This window comes from Haemaphysalis longicornis, unplaced genomic scaffold, assembly GCF_048455015.1.
Source record: "Haemaphysalis longicornis isolate Haplotype H1 unplaced genomic scaffold, Haemaphysalis longicornis Haplotype H1 scaffold_4, whole genome shotgun sequence".
In the NCBI taxonomy this organism is placed as follows: Eukaryota; Metazoa; Arthropoda; class Arachnida; order Ixodida; family Ixodidae; genus Haemaphysalis; species Haemaphysalis longicornis.
Genome location: NW_027526361.1, coordinates 164382819 through 164397989, shown reverse-complemented (window position 1 = coordinate 164397989; position 15171 = coordinate 164382819).

The window sequence follows — 15171 nt, the reverse complement described above, 5'->3', positions numbered from 1 at the left end:
AAAATTTAGATATTTACATGCCAAGTATCCATTCTCGTGGGATGAAAAGCATTAAGAAGCCTTGGGTTACCTCACAGTTATTGAAAATTATTAAAAACAGGCTGCGAGTGTACCGTAGCTTCAAAATAACAAAGACAAAAAACACTTCGACAGGTTAAGCGCCCTAACGCGTGAATACCAAGTTACGGCAAAAAACGCGAAAGTGGGCTACTTAAATAGGCTAAACGAAGAAACGAAAGCAAATCCCAAAATGTTTTGGCGGTACTTAAAACGTTCCGGGTCGGATGCTACCGGTATTAACGAAATCCAATGTAATAATCAAGTATTCTCAGAAGATTTAGACAAGGCGAACTGCCTCAATGAATATTTTTGTTCTGTATTTTAGCCAAAGACTGATGAGCACTGTGATATCCCATGTGTATATCCCGTACCTTTAATGCAGCCTATTGAGCTTAGCTTGAACGGCATTCAAGCCTTTCTAGGTAATCTCGATCAAACTAAAAACAAAAGCAAACCGTGCTGACGACATTCTTCTGCGTATATACAAACATTGTGCTTCTCCTATTTTCATGTATCTTTACCTAATATACTCGAAGTCTTTATCTACTGGTGTTTTACCAGATGACTATAAGGTGGCACATCTTGTACCGATCCACAAATGTGGACCCAAAAAGGAAGCTGTTATCTATGGACCGATTTCATTACCATCATTTGCCTGCAAAGTACCTGAGCACATCTTGTACAAGGAAATAACGCGACATATGACATATAACACAGCACAAATTGTTAATAGAAAATCAGCATGGATTCCGTAAAGGACTCCCCTGTACCACGCAGCTCGTTGTATTTTATCACAATTTATCATCTAGTATTGACGAAAGTGGGTAGATTGATTGTATTTTTCTTGATTTCCTAAAAGCTTTTGATTCGGTATCGCATGGTCTCCTTTTGCAAAAACTTAAGTACTTTAATTTAGACCTAAATGTGATAATCTGGATCGAAAATTATTTAAAGTATCGTCGCCAGTGTGTTGTTTTGTATGGAAAAGCATGCAATTATGTTGACGTGACATCTGGTGTGCGACAGGGCTCTGTTTTAGGTCCTTTGTTGTTTTTAATATATATCAATGATATTGCTGTTGGTCATACCTCGGCAAAGTTGGCGCGGCTCACTCAAACTCACTCACAATTTTGTTTTTTCGAATCACCACTCACTCAAACTCAGACTCAATGCTGAGCAGCACATCTGCACTCACTCAAACTCAAACTCACATTGCGCGCAAAACTCAGAACTCACTCGGACTCAGAACTCAAAATGTACTCAGAACTCAAAATGTACTCAAACTCAATATGTACTCAAAACTCAAAATGTACTGAAAACTCAAAATATACTCAAACTCAAAGTGTACTCAAACTCAAAATGAACTCAAAACTCAAAATGTACTCAAACTCAAAATGGACTCAAAACTCAAAATGTACTCAAACTCAAAGTGAACTCAAAACTCAAAATGTACTCAAAACTTAAAATGTACTCAAACTCAACATGTACTCAAAACTCAAAATGGACTCGAAACTCAAAATGTACTCAAAACTCAAAATGAACTCAGAACTCAAAATGGGCTGAGAACTCAAAATGAATTCAGAACTCAAATGGCCTCAGAGATTGAGACAGTGAGAGAGTGAGAGTGAGAGTGTGAGAGTGAGAGTGAGTGTGAGACTGAGAGTGTGAGTGAGAGTGTGAGTGAGCGTGTGAGTGTGAGTGAGTGTGAGTGAGAGTGACAGTGTGAGTGAGAGTGTGAGTGTGTGACTGAGAGTGAGAGTGTCAGTGTGAATGATTGAGAGTGTGAGTGTGGGTGTGAGTGAGAGTGTGAGTTGAGTGTGAGTGAGAGTGAGAGTGTGAGTGAGAGTATGAGTGTGCCTGTGAGTGAGAGTGAGAGTGTGAGTGTGAGTGTCAGTGAGAGTAAGAGTGATAGTGAGAGTGTGAGTGTGAGAGTGAGAGTGTGAGTATGAGTGTGAGTGAGAGTGAGAGTGTGAGCTTGAGTGGAGTGAGAATGAGAGTGCGAGTGAGAGTATGAGTGGGCCTGTGAGTGAGAGTGAGAGTGTGAGTGAGAGGAAGAGTAAGAGTGAGAGTGTGAGTGTGAGTGTGAGAGTAACAGTGAGAGCGTGAGTGAGAGTGTGAGTGAGAGTGAGAGTGAGAGTGTGAGTTGAGTGTGAGAGTGAGTGTGAGTGTGAGTGAGAGTGAGAGGGTGAGTGGAGTGAGAGTGAGAGTATGAGTGTGCCTGTGAGTGAGAGTGAGAGTGTGAGTGTGAGTGTGAGAGTGAGAGTGAAAGCGTGAGTGAGAGTGGAGTGAGAGTGAGAGTGAGAGTGTGAGTGAGAGTATGGGTGTGCCTGTGAGTGAGAGTGAGTGTGAGTGTTAGTGAGAGTAAGAGTAAGAGTGAGAGTGTGAGTGTGAGTGTGAGAGTGAGAGTGAGAGCGTGAGTGAGAGTGAGAGTGATAGTGAGAGTGTGAGTGTGAGTGGAGAGAGAGTGAGAGTGTGAGTGTGAGTGAGATTGAGAGTGAGAGTGAGAGTGAGAGTGTGAGAGTGAGAGTGAGATTGAGAGTGAGAGTGTGAGTGTGAGTGTAAGTGAGTGTGTTTGAGAGTGAGAGCGAGAGTGTGAGTGAGAGTGAGAGTGAGAGTGTGAGTGAGAGTGTGAGTGTGAGTGTGAGTGAGATTGTGAATGTGAGTGAGAGTGAGATTGATAGTGAGAGTGTGAGTGTGAGTGGAGTGAGAGTGTGAGTGTGTGTGAGAGTGTGAGTGAGTGTGAGTTGAGTGTGAGTGTGAGTGAGAGTGTGAGTGTGAGTGAGAGTTAGAGTGTGAGTGAGAGTGTGAGTGTGAGTGAGAGTGTGAGAGTGATAGTGTGAGTGTGAGTTGAGTGTGAGTGTGAGTGAGAGTGAGAGTGAGAGTGAGTGTGAGTGTGAGAGTGTGAGTGTGAGTGAGAGTGTGAGTGTGAGTGTGTGAGAGTGTGAGAGTGTGAGAGTGTGAGTGTGAGTGTGAGTGAGAGTTATAGTGAGAGTATGAGTATGAGTATGAGTGTGAGTGTGAGTTAGAGTGAGAGTGTGAGTGTGAGTGTGATTGAGAGTAAGAGTAAGAGTAAGAGTGACAGTGTGAGTGAGTGCGAGTTCGAGTGAGTGTAAGTGAGTGTGAGTGTGAGTGAGAGTGGAGTGAGAGTGTGAGTGAGAGTGAGAGTGAGAGTGAGAGTGAGATTGAGAGTGAGGGTGAGAGTGAGAGTGTGAGTGTGAGTGTGAGTGTGAGAGTGAGAGTGTGAGTGAGAGTGAGAATGTGAGTGTGAGTGTGAGGTGACTGTGAGTGAGAGTGAGAGTGTGAGTGTGAGTTTGAGTGTGAGTGGGGGCAGAGTGAGAGTGTGAGTGTGAGTGAGAGTGTGAGTGTGTGAGAGTGTGAGAGTGAGTGTGAGTGGGAGTGTGAGTGAGAGTGTGAGTGAGAGTGTGAGTGAGAGCGGGAGTGTGAGTGTGAGGGTGAGTGAGTGAGTGTGAGTGAGTGAGTGTGAGTGAGTGAGTGAGCGTGTGAGTGTGAGTGTGTACATTTTGCTATATACCTTTCGCTATATCCTCATAATTATAACCAGAAAGCATTTTTATATTTGCCCCACGTGATCCCCCTCGACGAGACCTTTAATTTGATACCCCACACACACTAGCAGGGTCATATGGAATTCATACCAGTCAAACTAACCATGACTCATGACTGTAACCAGGACGCATTATTTAGGTGTCCGACGTGATTCCCCTAACTGGAACCTTCAATTTGACGTCCCACATGCTTCAGCGGCCTCACCTTGAATTTAACCCAATCTATGACTCATAATGACTATCTCATGATTCGAACTACGAAGCCTTTTTTTATTTGTACCAAGTGATTCCCCTCGTCAAGACCGTAAATTTGACACCCTACACGCCCTATTGGGGTAACTTCGAATTTTACCCCAATATAAGACTCGCCATGACAATCTAATGATTATAACCAGGAAGCATTTTTGTATTTCTCCCACGTGATTCCGCTCATCAAGACCATTAATTTGATACCCATCACATCCTAGCGGAATCAATTTGAAATTAAACCAATCAATGACTAACCATGACTATCTCATGATATAGCCCTACCACATTTTTGTGCCACGTGATTTCCCTTATCAGAACCTTTAATCTGATGCCCCGGACACCCAGTGGCATCATTGTGAATTTTAACCTAATTTATGACCCATTTTGACTATGTCATGATAATAATCAGGAAGCACGTGATTACCCTCATGCAGACCTTTAATTTGATACGCCACACGTCCTAGAGTCATGAACTTGAATTTTAACCGAATCTATGACTTACCATAACTACGTCATGATATATCCATAACTCATTTTCATCCCGAATGATTCCCCACATCGAGACCTTGAATTTGATTCCCCACATGCCCTCGCAGCGTCATTTTGAATTTTAACCCAATCTATTACTCATTATGACTGCATAGGGACTATGACTGCATAGGGACTACAATCAGGAAGCATTTTTTTATTTACCCCGCTTGATTCCGTTAATCCGGACCTTTCGTTTGATACCTTACACGCCTTAGCGTCATCAGTTTCACTTTTCACCCAATCTAATGTGGTCATTATTCTGTCTTACGGGGCGCTGCCCAGTCAATTCAGCTAATTCATTCGAAACAGCAGAAAGGACAGCCCCCGCCCCCATTTCCCCCGGCTCTCACCTCTTCCTTTGTGACCCCTAGTATATCAAGCCGTTAACAGTGCAGGCGAACAACCAGCACGCCAGCGCCGCCGTGTGCTTTCCCACCACCCTTTCCCACGCTCTTAGTGGACCCGTCAGGAGGAAAAGTTAAGACAACCCTTTTTTATGACCTCACCAGTCAATTATCACTCACGCGCCCAGCCGCGAAAATTAGGTATACAGCAAGTGCTTATGGCCAGGAAAATTCAACAAGAAACTAAAAAAAATCAGACACCCCCTCCCTCCCAACCGATCATGCATCGCGATTGGTGCCGTACCCGCAGGTAACCTGAATTCCGAGCCCACAGTGACGCATGAAACTTAACAGCCAACCATAGCTGCCTGCTAGGCTACTCATATGTACTCAAACTCAAAATGGACTCAAAACTCCTATGTACTCAGAACTCAAAATGCACTCAAAACTCAATATGTAATCAAACTCAAAATGTACTCAAACTCAAAATGTACTCAGAACTCAAAATGGACTCCAACTCAAAATGTACTTAGAACTCAAAATGGACTCAAACTCACATTGTACTCAGAACTCAAAATGGACTCAAACTCAAAATAGACTAAAACTCAAAATGTACTCAGAACTCAAAATCAGTACTCAGAACTCAGAACTAGACTCTGGCCGTGGGGTGTGTGCGCGTGCGTGTGTGCGCACGCACCTTTTTTGTATATTGTATTGCCCTGTATACACCCCAGACACGGCGCTGCTTGGGCCACTGCGGCCGCACGCCGAAGAAAAAAAAACACCGGCGTGCGTCATCTGCTCCGTTCCAATCCGATTCTAAACGGTGGCGTCAACAGAGTTGTTATTAATCGCACTCACATTGAACTCGAGGCAATACTTTGCGTTCGGTGAGGTAGAGTTTGTAACGTGAAACAGTCATGTGTTTCACAGTCATGCTTAGCATGGACAAGTACCACCATCCCGCGGAGCCTGACGTAACGAGTGACGGCGCACTCGAATTGTTACATCGAGGAGAAGAGGGGTGCCTGATCTGCGGGCCGTGCGCACAACGTCGTTTAGCAACAGACGCTTGGCCACAGGTATGGCGGCGCACACTTGGTTGCCTGCATGCATTCCACGCCGTTGAATACCGGTTATATAAAAAACGGATATTTCTGTCAAAATAAGTGAAAACGTTTGATCTTCCGAACAAAATTTTCCGCGACAAACCACGGTGCGACTACAGGACTACGCCATTTTCAATCCTAAGCCACTTGGCTAGCTTCGGTGTGGGTGGGGATTGGCTTGATTCCAGCCGGTGTAACAAACTTTGATCTTGGAGGCCATGATTTTACGTGTAGCGATTCCTATAACCGGAAACATCATACGTGGCCAGTCTTTTCTAGGAACGAAGCACCTTAGGGGCTGTTGGCGTCTCCTGTCGTCGTTGTAACCGTCGTTTCGTGTAGTCACGGTACTAAAACACCGGGAAACTCGTTCACGCCTCTCGCAAGATTGTAACGCGTACTAAAAAATCTACGGGACACTCGTCTACGCCTCGAGAGTTTCGCGCTTCACCTCCAACCCCCAACGGTTTCATCGCCGTTGGCAAAAACGCCAAGGCGCCAAGAATACACTTGGACACTGCATGCTTCGCCCATCCCCATGTTTCACGTTAATGCATATGGCCCGGGATTTTGTTTTTAGACGCCACTTTTTTGGGGCCCCAGGCTACGCTGACTATGAGCATCATCAGCATCATGTTTATTCTGTGTCGTCCCGCGTAGCTAACGGCCGATGAGATTGTGCGCCAAGGGACCGCGCTTCCGCAAAGTGACTCTGACTCCGACGAAGATACTCCCGACCGCCCGCAGCTGTCAACGCAAGAGTTTGCAAATGCTTTGGCGTTGTTGTTCAGTGTTTACGAATAAAACGTGACGCTTGCAGGGATGCAAGCAAGCTTTCTTTCATGAAGTACGAATTTTAGGCGCGGAACGGGCCGTGACTTCAGTCCTATTTAAATTAAATAATGTTTATTTTGCGACTAGCGCATTTTTTGGACCGTTCTTTTTATGCAACTATTTTTCTACTGTATGTATCCTCGCCCCATCTTTTGTCTCCCTTATCTGCCTTTCTTTTATCTCCATCCCCCGCACTCCCACACGAACAGGCGTTCCGGAGTCAACCATTAGGTGAGGCAAACTACACTACTACAGTAGAACCCCGATAATACGACTTTCAAGGAACCCTGCGAAAGCGTGGTATGACCGGGGTGTCGAACGACCGGGGTGTAGGTAAATGCCGGCTTAGTAGAGGACCTCACGTGACATATGGGCTGAGAACTTATTTTTGCTACTACTACTATTTTTGCGCGTTCTCGGGTCATTTCTGAACCTTTAGCTGAAATCCCAAGTTACAAAAACACGCGACGCCTATGTTGCACCCCGCTCCCCTCCATACATCCGAGGTAGCCCGCCAGTGAGGCGCCGTGCGCTACGCGACACCCGTGCCGTCCGGCGCTATTTATAGCCCACCAGACCCTCGCCTCGCGCGAGCAGGATAAGGCTGACGTGGTCGAGCAAACTGAGAGGGAATAAAGCGAGTGGGAAACTCCCAAGGCCAAGCCAAACGAACGATAGTACAAGATGGAGATGGGGAAAAACGGCATACCAGTACGTGGTGGTGACACCTTTTAAAAGGTCCCGTGTCGTCGCTATTGGTCAAAGTGCTCAACATGTTTTAGTTTCCCACAAGATCCAGCAACGCGAAAGAGATAAGATGACTCAAACTTCGCAAGTAAAGCATGTTGCTGAGAAAATTATAGCGCGGTCTTGCTACAGTGATTTTCTGAGGCGGCCAGCGATGTACCCACAATAGCGGTGCTAACGTACACGTGTCTCCACCCTTGAGGCGGATGCGCGTAAATTGAGACACTCTACCAAAGAAAGGAGTGGAGTGACAGCGCGACTTTGAAAGACACTGATAAGCAAAGGGCAGAGATATGGGGAGAGAGCGTATTGAAAGGAAGAAGCTTGGTCTCGAGCGGGCAGAGAAAGCGGGTGTTCGGTCAGCGCCAATTAGTTGCGTCGTATGTGTTTTCGCGCTCGTCGGGGTCTCGACGGGAGCTTCAAACACACGGTCCGCCTGCCACCTGAACTTCGACTTCTCGCCTTAGGCGCGCTGCCGCAGTGCTGCCGTGAGGCGCCGTCGCAGGTAAGCTTCCGCTCGCGAGTACCCGCCTGCTTTCTCGCGTCTCTTCAGCAAGTGGTCTGGCCCGCCTTCGGGCCTTTGCACACCAAGCAGCGCCAAACGGGGGTTATGAATAAAGAAGGTAGGAACGAGGCGGCGAAGTGGAGAAAACGCCAGTTTATCCGCGCTAGGGTTCGTCGTATGAAGCGGACCGCGTGCACCCCAGCATCATACCACCGGGGTTTTTATAGCATTGTTTCTGTGGGGAGTTTGCCGGGACCGCGGTCATCCGTCGTAAGAAGCGGGTCGTTGTAAGTCCGGGGACGTATCAGCGGGGTTCCACTGTAGTAGACTATACAATAGTAGTAGATGACAATTAATCCATTCATTCCTTAAAGACTTCATTATTACACAAGTTGAGATAGCAAAATAACATGGCGTCATATTCTAACAATAATTAAAATGGAATGGATACATTACTAATACAGTCGCCAAGGCATTCCAGCAACGATACGCGGAGACAACGTTCTCTGTGGCAATGGAAAGAAGGTTATGGGAGAGGGGGGGTAAACTGCTTTGTGTTACTGCACCAAAGTAGTTCCTGGTAGGCTGGTTTAGGTTTCAGTTTCGGCGTTACAGATACGGATTAGCTGCAGCTTATTTCTTCTCATCAGCTTCGTGGTTACGTACGCTGAACCACGATCACCTTGCATGGAGGCATATTGGCGTGTCTTTCCCTTCGCTTCCTTTGTTTCTGAACACAAGGCAACTTTTTCACTGGAGAACTCGTACCGACTTAATTTCTGTATATGGTGAGCTATACTGTCCAACTTGGAACCGTCGAGCAATGGCGTAAATTTTGACAGCGCTGAAGTTTTCAGGGGGTGCACTGATATGTAAACTCTCCTAGAGCTGAAAACTGGGCAGCACCACGGACATGTGTAGCGTGCTTACATAGCGCGGGTGGGTATGCGGGAAGAGCAGCACGGGCACACTACGGCGCGTGGTCGAATATCGTTCGGATAACTTTGAGTGCGTTCCACTGCACCTTTGTCTTTATGTAGCTTCAGGTAGTCTTCCAATTACCAAACGAAGCCATTTTACCCTGAGACTTCAGCGTGCCATTCAGGACCTCCGCCTTAAGCCGTGCGGCAGTAGGCTCACTTAGGCCGGCAAGCTGGCTAATCGAAAGAAATGCGGAAACGACAGAGAGTACCGGTGGCGTCAGTCTCAAAACGTTCAAAACCACTTGCTTCGTCTGTTTTTCAGCTTTTGGTTCACGAGCTTCTTGAAAATCCTATGCGCGAACGAAGTGGAGAGCTACGGTAAGGTAAGGAAGCGGCCGTGAACGAGAACGCCATCCTTTTTTTTCCTGAAGAGAACCTTTGCGAAGCCAATAGCGAACGCCGCAACCAAAAAAACCTGAAAATCAAAAAGGTAATTCGCTCCGTTTCACATTTTCTGGCCATTATTATTCCAAGGCTAAAAAATAATAATCCTTTAATTGCTTAGGTTCCACCCACTAGATTATTTTTGTGGAACTATTGCAGCTGCGCAGGGAAGCAGCTTAATTGGGCTATGTAGCCTTACCTGCATTGCGGCAGAAAGGTGCCCCCGAGTATAGGGTTTCTGCGCAAAAACTGAGCGAACCGCCTCCACCCGCTACGCTGAACACCACGTGACCCTGGTAAGACCTACTCTTGAACACGGAAGTATAGCTTGGGGCCGCCTCCAGAAGTACCTCCGCGAAAAACTGGAAAGATTACGGGATACGGCTCTGAGATTTATCATTTCAAAATATTCTCAGCACGCGCAATCAAGCCAACTGTCCACTGTCTCTGCCATGTAGGTGTTATGTTGCTTCCGCAAGGCTTTTTATCTCGTCTGTCACGGCCTCATTGAAATAAGTGAAAACGGCCGCCGCTCTAGTAGGAGCAACCGCGATAAGTGCATCACGCCATTCAGTGCACACTGCAGTGCCTTTACATTTCTATGATTACATTTCTATTCCACGACATAACAGCGCAGGGAACGATACGAGGAGCGGAAAGACACGGCACGAGTGCTGATTAACAATAACAACTGGATGGTTATTAGGACAGAAAAACAGAAAATACACAGAGATGCGCGCACACCACACACATTACGAAAAAGAAAAATTTGGTTCCAATCCACGCTGTGAAAGTGGTTGGAAAGGAAAGCAAAACAACGACGCCACTTGAATTCACACACATGGCTCGATCAAGAGTGAAACCATAGATTCGGCCAGCCGTTGCTTGGAATTCGTGGGGGCGGCGTCCCGAACGCAGCAGCAGCGTCGGCTATGGCCGGGCTGGAGCGGCGGACGCCGCCGCTGTAGCCCGGCCATGAGTCGGGAGAAAGAAAATGGAGAGGAGCGTCTTTATAGGGTGAGACAGCGAAACCTAGCCATCCTTATGTGCTAGCTTGGGGCTGCACCACCGCGCGGCACAAGCAGAGACACCGAAATAATTCGCGATGTGAGCTTAGTGATTCCCATTTATACCGATTTAAACTAGTTAGTTTAGTAAGTTTGAGAATTGCGAGAAAGCTGGGGGAAGTTGTACCATCGCTATTTATCACAACCAGTTTCTCCTTTCGCCTTTAAGTAATACCTCTTAAAACACAACCGAATTGGTATTCACCAATCTGGAAAACGGAGTCCCATTCGTCGCAAGCAGCGCCCAAAAGGTGGCGCTTCTCTAGCGTCCAGATGTCTGTATGTGGTTTGTACATTCTGTTTTCTCGCCCTGCAAACCAATCGTTAACGTATCTTTGCCGTACGACCACTTACTTCCGTCGGTTGTGGGTTGCGCTGGAGGTGCTGTCGAACAAGTTAATCAAGCCGTGCGAAGGCACCGTGCAATGGACGCGATGCTGCACCAAAACAGACATAAAACAACCGTCGCTAAAGCAGACGACAAAGCCTTAAGGCACATTCCCACTGGCGATTTGTCTCGTCGCGCGACGGCACGAGTCGCGCGATGAGGCCTTGAGGTGGTGTTCGCACTTGCGATGAGCGATGATGCGACTGCATTCAGCGCAGCTGCTTCCCGACTTGTACATACGACCTCGTTGGTGCGTCAGCCATTCGAAGTCAAAGAATACGCGACAAAAGCAGGTAGAAATCAAACTAAAACACATGCTACTAACCTGGAGCAATGCCGAAAGCATTTGCGGGTTGCGGGAGGAGCAGAATAACAAACTCACGAAGGCTCTTTTCAACATATTATTGCACGAAGAAATGCACACGCTTGCTTTCACGCCACAACACCCGCATCACGGCCCACAAATGCCGCTTCTTTTCACAGGCGCAACGTTCTGACGCCTCCGAACTCTACGCGTGTTTACCAGTCGCCGATATACGAAGAGGCTACAAGTCAACCTACCGTCTCGCTGTCCACCTAGCTCTATTTACAATCCATACACGCTTCTCCACACTGATGAGTTCCACGCTATTCGTTGATTAGTGCACGCGTACGCTGAAGCCACTGACCAAAGAACCGATGCACACGGGAAGTTGCTTGCCGGCCCGACCCGGGCGGGTACAGCGATAGCGGGCCAAGCGCCTGACCGAGCGAGCCAGCGGCGGTGGCGGCGCTCGCCCGCCCGCCCGCAGCGTTTGCATACCGGATGTAAAGAAACGTTTCGTTTCCGGCTACGTCAGCCTACTCCGCGGCCATGATTGGCTTACCGGTTTTGCGGGGCCGTCGCGCGACGAGAGAATTCGGACCGAGAGCGATCTGCTCCGCCGTCGCAAAACTCCGAAAAGCGACGGCCGGCTCGTCGCTTTGCGACGTCGCTTTTCGTCGCGCGACGAGGCGCATCGCCAGTGGGAATGTGCCTTTACCGCGGACACCGCCGCCGGTAAGCAGGCACTTTCGCGCTGGCAACGCTGGGTAAATTGGCCGCCCCATCTCTAGTGGGCTCGAGAGGCGACATGATAATGCCTACTTTCCATTTTTGTTGTTCGTAATGTGTTTATGGTGCGGGCGCATCTCTGTGTATTTTGTGTTTTTATTTCCTAATAAACATTCAGCGCTCGTCCCGTGTATTTCTGCTCCTGGTCTCATTCCCTGCGATGTTATATCATGGTTTCAAAACGACTGGCCCAAATTTCCCTTTCGGCGCATTTCTATTTCCCTTGCGCTCAAAACTCTCGAATCACGCTTCCAGGCGAAGCTGTCAAAAATCGGCATCTATACGAGCTTTGTTAATTTGTGGATCCTGCGAAGCTGTTTTTCTGGCTTTAAAAACACCGAAAATATTTAGCAGTGTGGTATTATACTCCATTTTGTACGTTTATTTTCTCATGTGTGGCATGCGGTTTCTATTGGTACAGTTTTTTTGTCGCGTAAACGAAGTGTAAAATGTGGTTATTATACTGTTGGGGTACTTACTATGTAAAAAATAATTTTGCTTTTCCTTCTATTGTCCCTGAAAATGTTGTTTATTGTATTCATATGAACTTGCTGTACCTTATTATATACGTGGGATTTTGTATGCCCCTCTATATGTACGAACCTGCAGAAGACCTGCAGGATTGATTGATGAATTGTAAATAAATGTCGTGGGGAAGCTATTCTAATAGATGCAACGTTCTCAATAGGCGAAATGAAATGATAAATAAATTGGCACTCTCTTGCGCAATTCCTGAAGCCGCAGAAAATGACGAATGGCCCGCCATGTCAGCAATTAGGAAGCTCACGGCCAACGCTTTCAATGTTCCCTGCTCCAGTTGTAATGCTAGAAGGAGCTCAATGAGAAAGTTTATCAAACACAATGCATTTTTGCGACCATGACTGCGTGCGTCAAATAAAACTTTTTCTGCCAGGTACAAGGTGTTATGTCTTTTACATCAGCGCGGCAGAATCGACGTAAAAATATTTTGTTCGAATTTTCCTACGTAAACTTACCAGGGCGTTACAATTGTGAGCGCGTCGCAAACGTGTAGATTCGGTACTCGTCTGCACTTGGTTTACTGTGTGACAGGCTGTAGCTCTGAAGACTTACAGTTGCCGAGCTTCATTGGAACACTTTCCGTACGATTGGCTTTGCATTTGGTTTCAAAGCTGAATGAATGAAGGAATGAATGAATGAATGAATGAATGAATGAATGAATGAATGAATGAATGAATGAATGAATTAATTAATTAATTAATTAATTAATTAATTAATTAATTAATTAATTAATTAATGGATGAATAAATGAACAGTAAAGCGGCTATCACACCACCCGAAGCAGCAATAAGATTGACCTTTATACCCGAAAGTGCCACCCGAGTTCGAGGCCCAGCCCTCAGACAAGCACGCTGAATGTTTCCCCATGCGCCGCTGCTGGCGCAGTAATTGCACAGCCATGTTGGCGAGCCCCTCTGGTTAACCAGAACGCGGGCACACAAAACGGCGCTTACGACGGGTGCGGATGCCCAGCCTGGCGTTTTGGGGTCTGCAGGCGCTTGCTTTGCGTCGTCATGGGGAATGCAAGGGCTCGGTTCATGAACGGCTCCAAAAGAGCAGAACTGCCCGACCTCTTTCTCTTGTGTTACCTCGGTGTATTGCAGTTACCTTGCAGTTACCTCGGTGTCTCGTCAAACTACAGCCGTAGTAGCGTTGAGACTCCTTTGATGCGCCATCGACGCTAGGCATTCTATTCGAGGGCTGGTGCGCGGTCAGGAGTACGCATTAAGGAGAGTAGCGTGGTCGGTCGATTGCTGTCGCCTCGCGCCAGGCGGTCCGCTGGGCGTTATGACCGGCACGGGGAACATTCAGCGAGCGAGTCCGAGCCCGGGAAAGAGACGTTTGAGAGTTGTCGCGAAGGCGGGGGCCGGCATAGAACGCCGAGCCCTTTTATGAGCACAACTGCACAGCCAGACTGGCGGGCTGCCTAAAAAGGAACGGTGTGACTCGAAATGCTAAAGAGGCGCACGAACGGTTATCCCCAAATCTCTTGCGACGTTGCGACATTAACGCAAGTATCACACTAGCGATACAAGACACCTTATGCGTATCAGAGAGGAGGATCGTCGTTACCGGCGTCGGCATGCGACGTAGGTACCGCACGTGGCATAGGAAAGACCGTGATGTCAGTGCGTCTGACTTGTTGAGGCGCTCAGACATCGGCTCCGCCGAAAGCGTAGAGATAACGAGAATCCCTAAACAGTTGTTTCTGCGTAAATGATAATGCTTCAAGGGCTGTTTGACCAGACAGCACCGGCTGGTGCTTATATACTGGGCACTTATTACAAATATGAATGCCGTGAAACAAGGTGTGGTTAAACACCCGTCAGCCATATATAAACCGGCCTTGATATGCTTCAATATTATCAGCTGGGTCAACCAAGCACATCTTCGGAATCGCTTATGATGCATTATATCAACATCACCTACACGTGTGTGGGCTAACAGTGCACGAATACGAGGACACTGAAAACAAAAAAGGCGGGAGAAAGCGCTGGCAAAACGCTTTTCCTTCAGTTTGTCTTCGGTATTCTCGTCTACGTGCACGGTCCGCCCCTTCATGATGCCCTACCTTCAAGATGCACGTGAACCATGACACATTATGCTTTATTTCCCCATTATGAAATGACCTTCAGCCTACCGCGGTGGCTCAGCGGCTAAAACGTTGTGGTGCTCAGCCCAAGGGCGCAAGTTTGATCCCGGCCGCGGTGGCTGCTTGCAGGTGAGGCGGAACCCGCACACGCTTGTGTGTTGAGACATGGGCGCAAGTCAAAGATCCCAAGGTCGAGTCTCCCAGGGCCCTACGTTAACCAACGTAGCGCTGGGGCCCTTCCGGGCGGGCTGGCCGACATCAAAAACTTCTAACAAGCGATTTACGCAGACCACGTGGCGCTAGGTTCAAGAGTAGGCACTACAAGAGGCCTAGATACTGTCGAAAACTAGACGCAGCAGGCAGGGCTCATGCTAGAACCCGAAAAGACGGAGTTCATGCTCAATCCACGCTGGCAGGAGAAGTTCATCGCAAGGATGAAGACAGGGCAAGCGTCTGACTAGCATGAACCCACTCGGAATGTTTCTCTACGCGCAGTGCACAGCAATCCCATGCTCCGGCCGCAAAGTTTGTGTCATCAAAGAAGTCACCGAAGTACAGTGCAGGAACGGGAATTTCATTACCGGAGTCGAGAGAAGGAATTGCGACAATTTCTACATGATCTTGTGTGCCACCGTATTGCGTAGGGCTCCCTTTTCACTTCAGTGCCTAAATAATGAAG